Source organism: Opisthocomus hoazin, chromosome 2, assembly GCF_030867145.1.
Source record: "Opisthocomus hoazin isolate bOpiHoa1 chromosome 2, bOpiHoa1.hap1, whole genome shotgun sequence".
NCBI classification, from domain to species: Eukaryota; Metazoa; Chordata; class Aves; order Opisthocomiformes; family Opisthocomidae; genus Opisthocomus; species Opisthocomus hoazin.
The window spans coordinates 108,006,909-108,021,026 of NC_134415.1; the positions used below are offsets into that span (position 1 = coordinate 108,006,909).

At 41.7% G+C, this 14,118-nt stretch overlaps 1 long non-coding RNA gene across 1 annotated transcript in view; it reads right to left on the reverse strand.

Annotated features, from left to right (window-relative positions):
* The window catches only part of LOC142360611 (uncharacterized), a 91,843-nt gene that overhangs the window by 13,109 nt on the left and 64,616 nt on the right, over nt 1–14,118 (reverse strand). Inside the window, exons 2-3 of the long non-coding RNA XR_012763249.1 lie at nt 7,759–7,825; nt 5,002–5,141 (exon numbers count right to left, since the gene is read on the reverse strand). This is a non-coding gene — a long non-coding RNA (uncharacterized LOC142360611). The remainder of the gene's footprint in view (nt 1–5,001; nt 5,142–7,758; nt 7,826–14,118) is intronic.

Below are 14,118 nucleotides of genomic sequence, written 5' to 3' on the forward strand. Positions count from 1 at the left end.
AAATTTCTTTCACTGCAAGTTGTGACTGTTGCCTATTACTTATTGGTTACGTCACTTTGAGAAAACTGGTGCCTTTTTCTTTCTAACTCTCCATCAGGTGCAGCAATTAAGTCACTCTTTAGTGCCCTCCTTTGCCGCCCTTATGTCATTTTCTGGACACCCATTTATGGCTAACATGGAAGAAAGAATACTGGTCTAGACACATTTTAGATCGACCCAGTATGTCTGTCTTAAGGTTCAGTATCATAAACTTTTTAGTTTTTATGACATATTGCCTTCATTTTTTATTTGCATTAGGACAGTGCTTTCGATCAGAGTTATCCTGCTCTAAACAAAGAGGATCACGGCCAACTATGACATGTTCTGAAGACATTTGTGCTCTCTTCAGCCAATATCACAGAATCACAGAATGTTAAGGGTTAGAAGGGACCTCTGTGGGTCATCTAGTCCAACCCTCCTGCCGAAGTAGGGTCACCTACAGTAGGCTGCACAGGACCTCATCCAGGCTAGTCTTGAATATCTCCAGAGAAGGAGACTCCACAGCCTCCCTGGGCAGCCTGTTCCAGTGCTCCATCACCCTCAGAGGGAAGATATTTCTTCCTCATGTTCAGACGGAACTTGCTGTGCTTCATTTTGTGCCCATTGTCCCTTGTCCTGTCGCTGGGTACCACTGAAAATAGTTTGGCCCCATCCTCTTGACACCCACCCTTCAGATATCTATAGGCATTTATTAGGTCCTCTAGCAGCCTTCTCTTCTTCAGGCTGAACAAGCCCAGCTCCCTCAGCCTTTCCTCATTGGTCAGATGCTCCAGTCCCCTCACCATCCTTGTAGCCCTCCGCTGCACTCTCTCCAGTAGCTCCTCATCCTTCTTGAACTGGGGAGCCCAGAACTGGACACAGTACTCCAGATGAGGCCTCACTAGGGCAGTGTAGAGGGGAAGGAGAACCTCCCTCGACCTGCTGGCCACACTCCTCCTAATGCATCCCAGGATCCCATTGGCCTTCTTGGCATCCACGGCACGCTGCTGGCTCATGGTCAACCTGTCATCCACCAGCACTCCCAGGTCTCTCTCCCCAGCAGGTCTGCCCCAAGCCTGTACTGATGCATGGGGTTGTTCCTCCTCAGGTGCAGGACCCTGCACTTGCCCTTGTTGAACCTCATCAGGTTCCTCTCTGCCCAGCTTTGCAGCCTATCCAGGTCTCGCTGAATGGCAGCACAGCTGGACGGTGTATCCACCACTCCTCCCAGTTATGTGTCATCAGCAAACTTGCTGCGGGTACACTCTAACTCTTCATCCAAGTCATCGATGAATGAGCCAAACAAGACTGGACCAAGTACTAACCCCTGGGGAACACCACTAGGTACAGGCCTCCAACTAGACTATACGCTGCTGATGACCACCCTCTGAGCTCTGCCATTCAGCCAGTTCTCAATCCACCTCGCTGCCCACTTATCCAGCCCACACTTCCTGAACTTCCCTGTGAGGATGTTATGGAAGAGTGTTAATAGCCTTGCTGAAGTCCAGGTAGACAAGGTCTACTTTTTGCTTGGTTTTTGTGTTTTGTGTTTTATTTCACTTTATTCAAATGAAAACTAGCCAAGGAGTGGTTTGGTGATCAGAGACTGCTTTTTTTACTGTATTTCTCAAAGACCAAATGCCAAAAATACTGCATCTCAATCTTCTTCTTGGAATACAGCTCCAGAGAAATAAAATGTGTAAATGAGCCACTTCCTGTTAAAATAAAAGTGAAAGTATATACTCCCTTTTCCCTTTTAATATTTGAAATTAATAAAGACATTTTTTAATTTTACTAAATTAATCTATTGTATTTAAACTCCACATTAAAATATGCCTTCTGTAATGCTAATCAGAATGGCAAGTGATTATCAAGTAGCACTATGTTTACTTGGGGTAAAATTTATTTTCATAAGAAAGGTAAGAACTTTTTCAAATATGCCAGCTGTTCAAATCTTCTTCAGGAAAATGATATCTAAAGGATGGGGTGTTGTTTTTTTTATCTCCATTTTTCATACTATTTTTCACCCCACCATAAACAGAGGGAAATTCTTTCGCCTCTTGAAGTCTAGCAAACTAGGATATCCCAGTGAAGATTTTCCAAGCCTAATGAAAGCAAATACAAAAAGAAAAAAAGAAGGAAGAAATTAAACTTCTGTATAAAATACAGAAACAAAAATGTATATGTGGAGCTGTTCTTGACCATAAATGAGCTAGTTCACACCATTCCTATTTCTGGAGCAGACAGTTTCCTAGCAGTAAGATTTCCTGATAGCCTGGTTGCAGAAGATGTCAGAACAAGACTGGGCCTAATGAATGTTGAATGACAGTTGGTGAAGAGCCTTAAAAGCACCCAAAACAAGTACTGTCATGGTCCACACCTCCACAGTGTGCTGTTCTTTTTCTCCCTGTTCTTACTGCCATGGTTAAGTCTAGGAAGCAGCCCGATTACCAGAGGTTCTTGATCAGGGGCTGTGACTAAAGCCCCACATAGGGAATTCTGGTTGCTTGCTCACACAGAGCCAAGCTGAGTCTGACTGAAAAAACAAGTTTTTGTCTCTCCTCTGGTCAAAACTCTCAGTGAGGGCTAAATTGGTGACCAATTTCATTAGGATTTAACTTCTCTCTTTAAAATTTTCTGGGGTTATTTTTAAATATGTTCTCAGTAACCTTTTATTTGATAGAAATGTCTTTCTTACTCTAACATTTTCATGAAAAACTTTCCATTTCAATCCTTACCTCACTGGTCAAAAAAGAAATAACTTCCATAGCAATCTTCAAAATATTATTTTGTCTTCTCCTACATTAGTGTCAGAGGCTATCTTTCAGTCTGTTTCCCTTTCAAAGAATTTGCCTTCACAAATGCACATGGACCTAATCAGAGCCCCAGACTATTTCTGATGGAAGAAAGTTAATATTTAAAAGGCTATAGTATTGCAATGCATCTCACAAAGGAATCCGGAAGTAAGCAGTAATATCGCAACAGTAAATATGGTTGTTCTTGAAGAGTAATATCATTGGAAGGTTTCCTGTGAACTGGGGGTAAAATTTTTGAAGGACTGAATTCGTGCCTAAATTAACCTAAAACTGAGCTGAAAGCAACAGCTTCCTCTGTCACAGGAGGATCCTTCACAGTCATTCAGTTTATCCCACTGTTTCCTGCCTCAGGGTAGGCCACAACATCATCTTATAATGCAGTGTAGTACTTTGTGTGTAACTGCCTGTATCCCGTGGTGACATAGTCGAGATCCTGCTGCTCAGCAAACAGATCGCTTGTAGCACCTGCGTTTCTCTGTGACATGGCACAGTGATCGATGGTGCTCTGCTGCACTAGGCTGTGTTTGTTCTGGAGTTAAAGGTATTGCTGTATTTCACCTAAACAGCCTCTGTCCTCCACAGCTGGGTCTTAGCAATTCCAGCCCATTAAAGGATTAGTGTCTCCCTAAATACGTGAATCATTAACCCTGACAAGGTAGTAGTTGAACTTTACAGTCAGCAGCTTCCCCCAGAAATACTGGTTTGTGTATTTGTACATGTAGGCAAGAAATGCCTGCTTAGTAAAATGTATGATCTTATCTGTTATGCATCTAAGATCTCTGGCACAATTGGATTGAAAAGTAAAACAAAAAATAAGTGATGTCTTTGCAGAAAGTATCTAGTCACAGGACTGTGCAAGTTCCAGTGTCAATGGGTACTTTGCACCTCCTTCTTATGAATACAGAGCCAATACCTCTCCTGAGTGCCCCAGGGATCTTGATCCATGATTTACACGACGTGATACTGCTGTTTCTCCACCTGGCCATATTATTAACTCGGCAATACTCACAGCCGAAACTTTTTCTCTCATTTTAGTCATATGCCAGCTTTATTTGATTGATGCTACACCTTCCTTTCATTTTTTTCACACAACATCTTATCTACAAATCACTGTCAGGATGACCTAGGGCTTTTACAGACTACCTACCTTTCACTCCTATTTTGCAAGTGTCTCTCCTAATGCTCAGCCTATTCATTGGTATGAATGCAAGGTTTGAATTTTTCAGTACCATGTTTTGAAGAAGATAAACAATGAAAGAGTGGCCAGCATCCATTTACTGGATGATTATCCTGTAAGGAAAACATCTCTGTCTCTACAGAAAAGGGTCTTTTACATTCTTGTCTGAACCTAAACTTAGACTCAGCAACTAATTCAAAGTGCAATAGAATCTCACTTAAAAACTCAGATTGATTAAATGATAGATGTTGTAGGATGCAAGTGCCCTATTTTATAAAATAATTTCTGTTTATTGAAGATTAGATTGAGTCTAAAAGTAGTTTGTGAGTAACAAAGAACCAGTGAGAACTGGGGCTGTTGTCAGGGATTCTGGACAGATGGATGAAAATTTTGTATGTCCACGTCTGCCATCAAGCAGCTTTGCTGAGACATCCCAGTGTTTCCTGTGTCAGAAGCAAAGAAGGGAGTAATACAAAGCTATCACCTCCTCCCTTCCTGTTATATTTCTAGGCAGAGGCTCCAACTCAGTATTTCCCAAATTCTGCAGAACTTAACTAATTCAGAGACTAATATAAGTTTACAAACACTGTGATCAGATGAACAATTATCACTGTATAATCTTGGGAACAAAATTACACTTACAGAATCACAGAATCACAGAATGGTAGGGGTTGGAAGGGACCTCTGTGGGTCATCTAGTTCACCATCTATTCCATGAAATTGTCCATGGACATGTTCTGCTACTACAGTGAATATGCAGCAACCTACTACAATCCCCCATGAGCAGACATAAGCTGGGACTCCAAATGTCACAACCTGTCAGAAGTGCAAGTCAAAACTAGGGAACTGCTCAGCAGAATAAAATGATCAGCAGGAAGGTAAAACTTCAGTGAGCCAAGCTGAGGGAGGAAAGACATTTAATCTGCCTTACTGAGACTTCAGATAAATAAAACAAGGATCTTTTCCAGACAAATATCTCTGATGGCTTACTTTTTAGAGTTGAATTTGTGTTGGTCTTTGGGCTGTATGATGCACACACCTTCATCCCTCTCAGGCTGTTGACCAGTACATGTGCTAGCTGTGCAAATAGATGATGGTTCCTTCATCAGGAGCAAGAAATTCTGTAATAACTCCAAATAAATGAACACAAAATAACACTATATTTTAGAAAGAAATCCAGTGTCTGTGTCCTCATTCAGAACAGCTATAGAAAAGCTTTATTTAGCCATCACTGGAGTGCAGCTATAACTGAGTGAACCATAATCATTGCTTTAACACGTTACGGCAATGTTATACAACAGTCAATGAAAGGAAGCAAAAGAGATGTTTTATAGCTGACACTACTGGTAATTCCATTTTGACTGAGCCAAGGGTACACACATTTGACTTTATTATTTAAAAAAAAAAAAAAAGTCTTGAAACTTTATTGTTCATGAACACTCAAAAATGCAGTACTGGACTTCCAGAATGCTTTCTACAGTTTGCCTCTACTATTTACTGGAGAATGCATGTGGCAAGTAGTTAGTCAGAGGATGACCTCTTGCACAGAATTTAAGGCCACAGAATTATCTAGCCAGGAATACCAAGGGGGATTAATAGTTAATTCGTGAGCTCAATATGTTCAGTACCCAAGCACTTTGGTTAGACTAAGGACTGGATTACAGAAGAGTGGCATGAAACTTGGTATTTCGTGTTACAAGCTGCATTGATCCTGACCAGGAGACCGTTGCACATTTAGGAATTAGAGATCCACACAGCACTTAATCTGAGTAGGTCCGAGCCTGTGCCATGCTGCATACAGTGTGACTGTCAGGCCCGTGCTGTGGTGGTCGCAGATTAACTTCAGCCAGCTCGTGGTAACAAAGGACCCTGCAGGCAGCTGCCACTTGGCACTGGCACTTACACTACCTTCATGGCCCTGGCTTCATCCAACAGTGCAGCAAGAAGTTGTCATATGAACACCCTTTAGGAACAGATCTATTTTCTTGTAAGAAAATGTTTTATCAGCTTTAATAACTAAAAGGAAAAATTTCCCTCCACAGGCAGGATATTCTCTGCCTTGGGAAAACGTATCTGGGCTCCCTCTGAGCCTGCATGAAGGTGGGGTGACCAGCATATGAAGCGATTTAAGACTTGCTTGCTATCTATATTCCTCTCTTTATCCTGTCTTATTAAAGCAGTTATCTTATTAAGCCATTTGCTGACAGTCTTTTCTTACTCAGATTCAGAAAAAACACTCCACCATATCTCTCATCTCACCTAACCCCACCACCCCTCACAATGTATCATGGAATCATAGGATCATAGAATCATAGCTTGGAAAAGACCTCTAAGATCATCAAGTCCAACCATCCACCCAACACCATCATGCCTGCTAAACTATGTCCTGAAGTGCCACATCTACACGTTTTTTAAACGCCTCCAGGGATGGTGACTCCACCACCTCCCTGGGCAGCCTGTTCCAATCTCTGACCACTCTTTCGGTAAAGAAATTTTTCCTAATATCTAATCTAAACCTCCCCTGATGCAACTTGAGGTCATTGCCTCTCATCCTATCCCTAGTTACTTGGGAGAAGAGACCAACACCTGCCTCACTACAACCTCCTTTTAGGTAGTTGTAAAGAGCAGTAAGGTCTCCCCTCAGCCTCCTCTTCTCCACACTAAACAGCCCCAGCTCCCTCAGCCGATCTTTGTAAGACTTCTTCTCTATACTCCTCACCAGCCTCATTGCCCTTTTCTGGACACTCTCCAGCCCCTCAATATCCTTCTTGTAGTGAGGGGCCCAAAACTGAACACAGTACTCCAGGTGTGCCCTCACCAGTGCCGAGTACAGGGGCACGATCACCTCCCTGCTCCTGCTGGCCAAACTGTTCCATGGTATTCCATGTCATATACATCATACTTGGTTTAAAGCTGGGGGATCATGAGGGTCTCACTTTCTTTGTCCATGGCCAGATTCTGAAGAGGACCCTGTTCCTTGTTCTGCCCGCAATCCTGATCCAGATTCCAATCCATGCCTTCCTGAGTCCAGTTCCCATCTACTGATGAGTCCAGTCCGGGACTTCCTGGTGCTGCCTGGCAGCTGCTGCTGGGACCCCAGGGTGCCGGCACCCAACTCCAGGAAACTCACTATGGGTTTGGTATGTTTTGCCTTATTTCTCTTATTATTGGTATTATTAGTAAAGCTGTTTTCATTTCTAGTTTTTAAGTCTATCTCCGTTTTCCTCCTTTTCCCTTCCCCTGGCAGGAGGGCAGGGGTTCATAGCGAGCACCTGCCACTCTGTTTATTGCCGTCCTGCTCTAAATGGTGACAGCTATCTGCTGATATATCTGTAATAGCTGTTGCAGATCTCAGATAGCCTTTCTCATCACATTTTTAAGGCATAAGCATTCAAAAGTCCACGAAGTACATCTGATTGCACAACAGTTAGGAAAGTCCAAAACTGACCCTGTTTCACAGGCGTGATTCGGTGTTGTACCAGGCATTGGCCCAGGCACTGGCGGGGGATGCAGGGCAGCCCTGTGAGGGGCAGAGAGGCCGGGGCTGCCCCGGGCCGGACACAGCCGGTTCCATCTGGCCCCGATCAACCCCGCGCAGGGCACGGCTGAACCCTGCAGCCGTGGTTGAGGACCCTCTGAGGTAACACGGTTAAGAAAGGAGTGAGGAAAAAAATGTGAGAATCAACCCTGCGAACACTAGGGTCAGAGGAGCAGGAGAGGGTGCTCCATGGCCGAGCAGATACTCACACAGGAGCAGGAGAAAAGTGTGAGGCCTCCTCGGCAGCGCGTAGAGCAGTCTGGAGTGAAGCTGAGCCTGGGAAAGGGGGAAGGAAAGTTGTTGTTTTAATGTTTTGCTTTTTGTTTCCCTCTACTCAAATCACTAATTAAATATTTATTTTTATTGGTAATAAATGACGTTGGTTTTCCCCAAATACAATCTATTTTGCCAGTGATGGTGACTGGTAAGAGATGTCCCTGTGCTTCTCCCAGGAGCTTTCTCATTGCTGTCTCCCTGCTCTTTCCCCCCAGTCCCTCTGAGGGGATGCAAGTGAGAACATGGGTGGGAGTTTGGCTGCTAACCAAGGCTAGGCCTCCACAAATGGCAAAGACTCAGCCAGGTTATTTTTCAACACATAGCCCTGACACACTTTGCCTGAAAAGATGTTCTTATGTGCATGCCCACAACGGTGCACTGGCACACAAAAATATCCTGTATGTCTATACAAAACTTATTTGGTTCTGACTCCCTTTTTATGCAGAGGTGAAACAAGTCACACTAATTAAAACACTTACTGAAGAGATTTTTCCTGTTTCTCAAACAATTCTGAACCTTTGATGCATTCTGACATGGATGTCGTTGCCTCATATCTACCTCAAGGACACAGTGTCCCCCTGTGTTCACCAGGATTCTCTCTGTTATTCCCCTCTGTCAGAACTGCGCACCTTGTACCAATCTTCTGCTCCACTTAGCCTGTTCTCTTGTGAACACATCAGCTGTTAGTCACAACAAGTATACTCTGAATATTGCATTAGCAAAACCCTCATATAAGCACAAATGCTAAACAATGCTTCAGCAAGATGTTCATTATGTATGCCACTTTTTTTTTTCCCCTCCATGTTTTATCCTAATACAAATAACTGTTGTATTTTTTGTCTTAATGAACAGGTAAAAAATCACCCTGGAAGGTTTTATCCAAGTTACAGTGCTGCCTCCCAAGTCAGCAGGATCAATTCCAAACGCAGAAGGTGTTTGTGGAATTATTAGTAAAATTAAGGTTTTACATCTGAAAATTGAAGTTTATATGGAAAAAGTAGCATTGTTCACCCATTGACGAAAAGCATAAAATCAAAAGGAGCTCTGAGGATGGGACACAGCTGCAGCAGGCGTGCGAGGAATCTACTAATACAGCAACTACCTGAAACATACCATAGAGGATGGAGCGGAGTGGATATTCTGTGGCCATGCTCCTTGATAATAAAGTGGGAAGAAATGGTCCTCTAGAACTGATGAGCAGCTCATCTGGCCCCCTGAGCCATCAGGTTTTCAAAACCTTGCCAAAGTGCTATCCTTTCATAAACTTTGCTCGTTTTAATACCATTTTAATACCAAAACACACCTCCATCCTGAAGGCTACCTGTCTCCAAGGTGCGACCACTCCTCTGAGTCTGAGCCCTCAATTTTTGGTAAACTATACCTTTAAACATGAAGCGAGAGAAGTTTACACCAATCGTGATAAAAGGTATGTATGACTACAGTCACTCAAACTCCACTTTAAATGTAGAAAGGATATAAAAATAGCCAGCAAAATAGGGGATTTTTGGAGAAGAAGATAACACCATGAGCAAGTCAGGGAAACTCCATCTCAGACTGCCTCTGACAACCGGGATCGGCCGATGGGCTGAGCCTTGCTTCTCTCCCCTTGGGATGCCTTGGGTGAGACTTAGACTAAGCGCTTTTCTTCGGAATCTTAGAAATCTCTCTAGAGAGTTACTCCCTAACATTTATAGCCAGGCTGTATTATTTATAACATTTTTCACACATTTTATACTTAATAACATCATATTTGCACGTGCTTTCTTGCAGACAGTCACTATCACTGGCAATTCGAAAAACCTATATACCTGTTGCACAAATAAAACTGCACTGTTTAAGTAGCCAGTTGTCACAGTTTCTCACTGAACGCGACCGAACCCTAGAGTGCAGCCGTGCTAGTTCATGAGCACGACTGGACTGAAGGTGCAGACTGCTATTAGTGTATCCAGAATCGTGGTAGTTTAATGTACATATTAAACATGACTGGACTGGCAGTGGCAAATTGGATATCACTCAGAATTTAAACCTAGCTGCACCTAGCCTCCCACTCTGGTGAGGAGAGTTAGAACACAAGGAGGTTTATTTTCTGCCAAATGACTGCAACAGTGTTCCATACTTACAAACTTAACTCTGTAAGTAGGAGGATTCTGTTCTTATAGATTCAGTTTTCTCATCCCTGATTCATACACACATTTATCTATAATCGAGATCTCTTGCTTTATGTCTCCTTGCTAAGAAATTAGGTCTGTGAGTACTGGAGAGAAAGGATGAAAGAGTTTTAAATTGCTTGGTACTTGCCAAGTTGTAAATCCACAAAGAAATAAAATCTCATTGGAAGGGAAAATACTAGCACAATATAACTTGTGTTGATATGCAGCCATGTAATTTCAAATAAAGAAATGAATAACAATTTAAGCTGTCATCTGAGATATTATCATTGGTTTCCTAGTCATTTTAGGGAATAATTTATCTTAAAGAAGCACAAGGTATTCTATATTCACAACATGTAATGGGAGAAGCAGATTTCAGTAATAATATCATTTATAGGTGACAATAACTTTAAAATCTGGTTTCTTGGAAGATGTGCAATGTTTCTGCTTCTTGTTTGATAAATGTAACTGCAGCTAAACTACTCCACAAATTTATATGCAGGGACCGCAGTCACTAATTGGAAGTTGAAAGCATCAGACACTCCACTAGCCCTAGACTATTTCTGTACCAAGTAATAGGATTATTGAAAACTTTGTCCTTACGTATTGTGTTCAAGGAGAAAAGTACTGAAAATTCAGAGGCTTAATTTAGGCACCGTTAGAAATATATTGCAATTCTTGGACTATTCTATGCAGATCAGCAAAATAAGCTACTGAGCAGGGAGTAATGAACGGAGTATACAGAAAAAAAATTAGAATTGCTTTTACATTCATCTCACTGTATGGCACATACTTTTCATGACTGCTTTTATACATTGTGGTTCATAAAATTCAACAATAAAAGGTGCACATAAAACACATAACATTTTCAATTCAGGTTACTTGAGTAGACTTCTTAATGGAGAGGTACTAATATGAGCTATTTCCTTCATGGATGTCCCTGAAATAAAATAGTTCATCAATCACTTCCAGCTACATTTGCAAGTTGAGGAAAAGTAATAGACTCTTAAAGGTCAACATATCAGTTGGTATAAACATGCTCAGATGCATTAAGTTTCACAAAACTAGAGAATTACTTTCTTTAAATAAGAGATTCTGGGTGGTCATCTGTCCCACTGTTTTCATTCATAGATGTTTACAAAGTAGGCTATTTGGACCATAGCTTATGTATTACTTACTCCCAGCAAAAATTAGGAAGGCATCCTCAATTCTCACATGCAAGATAAAGCATACTTCTGTACATATGCAAAATTTCCTTCTGCTCGCTTTGAAGGATTTGAAGACTCAGTGAAAATCTATTTAACATGATCTCTGAAATAAGTCCATTTGAACACTAAAGTCAAAGTCAAGTGACTTTAATAAATATTTAATCTTCAGCCTTTTATTCTGAGTAGCAATCAGATATTCAGCTCAACTGCAGATAGTCTCATTTACCTTAAGATTGTCTAACTTGGTTTTCATTTTTGCATTTCGCACTTCCATCATGAAGGATAATTGTTCCTATGAACAGTTAAATAACTACTGAAATTGATCTAATTTTCTCTCAAAGGGAAACAGTTTTTCATTTTATGTCATCCTGTTTTCATAATTTCTCTAAACCAAGATGAATATTTAAATATTTTTATTCTTTTGAAAAGCGCACTGAGATATGAATGCTATAGAAATGCAAAGCAACCTTAGCTCTCTGTTCCTTTTCCCAGGGACTGACATTCTGCTTTAGCAGTTTAAATCATGGCATAAAGTTACGTGAGTTTTAATATTTTTTATACATAGACATAGATTATTTGGTATGCATCTATGTTTGCAATGTTCATATTTATTTCATCTGTTTTCAGATTACCTTTCAATAATATTCTATATATTATTCAAATAATGTCATGTAATTTTTACACTTTCATTTTACACTTCTATTTCATAAAACATTTTTCATTTGGTCATTTGTCTATGGTGCAAAGAATATCATTGTTTTTTGAACAAAAGAATGGAGTAGGTTTATTAAAGCAGGGTGACAATTTTGTCTTTCAATCGATGGTGATGTGATGCGACGGTGATGGAACGTAATGGTTCATGTTGTTTAACACTGTCCTTTGATCCAATTTGGTTTATTTTCTATAACTTTTTTACTAGTGGTATTCTAATTTCCTTCCCTGTCATAAATTTGCAGTTTGGTTTGGTACAATGCCAAGTCTTGTAAAGAAGTTATTGTCACGTTATGAAGCTTCCAGAGCTAACGTCAGATGACCTCAACATATAATCTGCTTATTTACCTGATTTGCCTGCACTCTGGCTGGTTACTGTTTATGCAATCATTTTTATTAAAATATTAATGAATTACATCTCTTTATATAAAAGAAGCAGCTTTCTCTTCTAAGCAGACATCATGACAAGAAGGCTGCCGAGTGAGGTGAAAAGCGGTTGCAGCCAGACATCTACCCTGGATCTCCCTGGCTGGCTGGGGTCGGGTGAGGAGCTATTCCCAGCAGAGCACTCAGACGAACACCCCGTTCAGCGTGTTTGAGGTCTCCCTGAGCTCACAGCGGTGAGGCGAGTTCAGAGCTGTCCTCTGTGTGCCCATGTGGCAAGGCTGCAGTAGAGTCAGGCGTGTCAAGCCATGAGAGACAGTGGGGTCCTTTGTGGCAAGTGTACTGCTTACGTGCTGTCCTGGTTTCGGCTGGAATAAATTCTCCTCCCAGTAGCTACTGTCTTTTGGATTTAGTACAAGAATGATGTTGATAACATTGATGTTTTTGCTATGGGGTCAGGAACTTTTTCCAGTTTCTCCTATTCAGCTAACGAGCAGGTGTGCAGGAGTTGGGAGGGAGCACAGACAGACTGACAGCCAATCTGGCCAGTGGAAATATTTCATATCATAGAGATCATGCTCAGTTTAAGAATGGAGGTTGGCCAGGTGTCAGGAAGCCATCTCTCTCTTGTTTCCATGAGTTAAGATCCTGTCTTGCCTGCGAGTTCAAACTTTTCCAGGAGTTCAAACTTTTTCAGGATTTTGGCCATTTTGGGGATTTAATGAAATTTGTGAATATCTTGGGAATCCCTGATTTCTGCTCAGGGACTGGCTGTGGATCAGTTATGAAGTGGTGAGAAAAACTGTATTGTATATAGTTTGTATTGCATATTCATTTTTATCATTATCATTAGTAGTATTTCCTTTGTTGCCTTATTAAACCATCTTTATCTCAACCCACGGGTTTTCCCTTGTATCCATTTCTCCTCCACATCCTGCTGGGGAGAAAGGGGAAGAGTGAGCAAGCGGTTGTATAGTGTTTAGTTGCCAGTTGATGGGTTAAACTATGACACATACACAGGCTTTGCAGGTAGGGATCTGAGGAAGAAAAACAGTAAGCCCAGATAATTTACGAGCTTTAATATATGTTGCTGCTGGCCCTGATCCTTTTCCTGTGTGTCAGTAGTGCATGTGCACTTTCCCATAACTATACCCCTGAAGGGTGGGGATGATGAGAAATACTTCCCTGTGCCTTCATTCCAAGCTAAGATTTCCACTGATGGAAGTGCTGGGTTCAATAAGGCAAGAGGATAGAGAAGGGCATGTCCACAGACCCACGGTTATCCTCCACCAAGATGTACAATCTATTCATGATATTTTTAGGGACGTAAATGCAGAAGAAGTCTGCCAGCATTTCTGTTCAGCTTTCTGCAATGCAGAGCTGAGAGAGGATGAAAGAGGTCTGGGGTGTGAGCATGTTTATGGCACCAAATGCCCTGGATGTTTTTCAGTGCTATAAATAATTTCCTACTCTACCTACTGCCTTCCCATCCTTGTCTTTCAGGGCTGGACTGTGCCATGCTGAGTGCACAAGATACCTACATATAAGTAATGCTGGATGCTTTTGCAAGGAGAGTGTGTGAGCAAACACCTCATCATCAGAAATCATGCACCATCACCACCTGCACCTGTAAGCATGCCCAGGGAGTATGTGCAGTGCTGACCAACTTGTTGGTCAAGTGCCCTTTGTATGTGCTTTTGTGTTTGCTAGGTTGGGATGCTGAGGGGGTCATGATGGCCTTGAGGATCTCCTGAAGAGACAGAATGAACAGTGGTTGATAAAGGTAGAGTAACCGTGTTGTTCTGCATGTCTGGCTTTCTACAGGGATCTTCCTAACAAG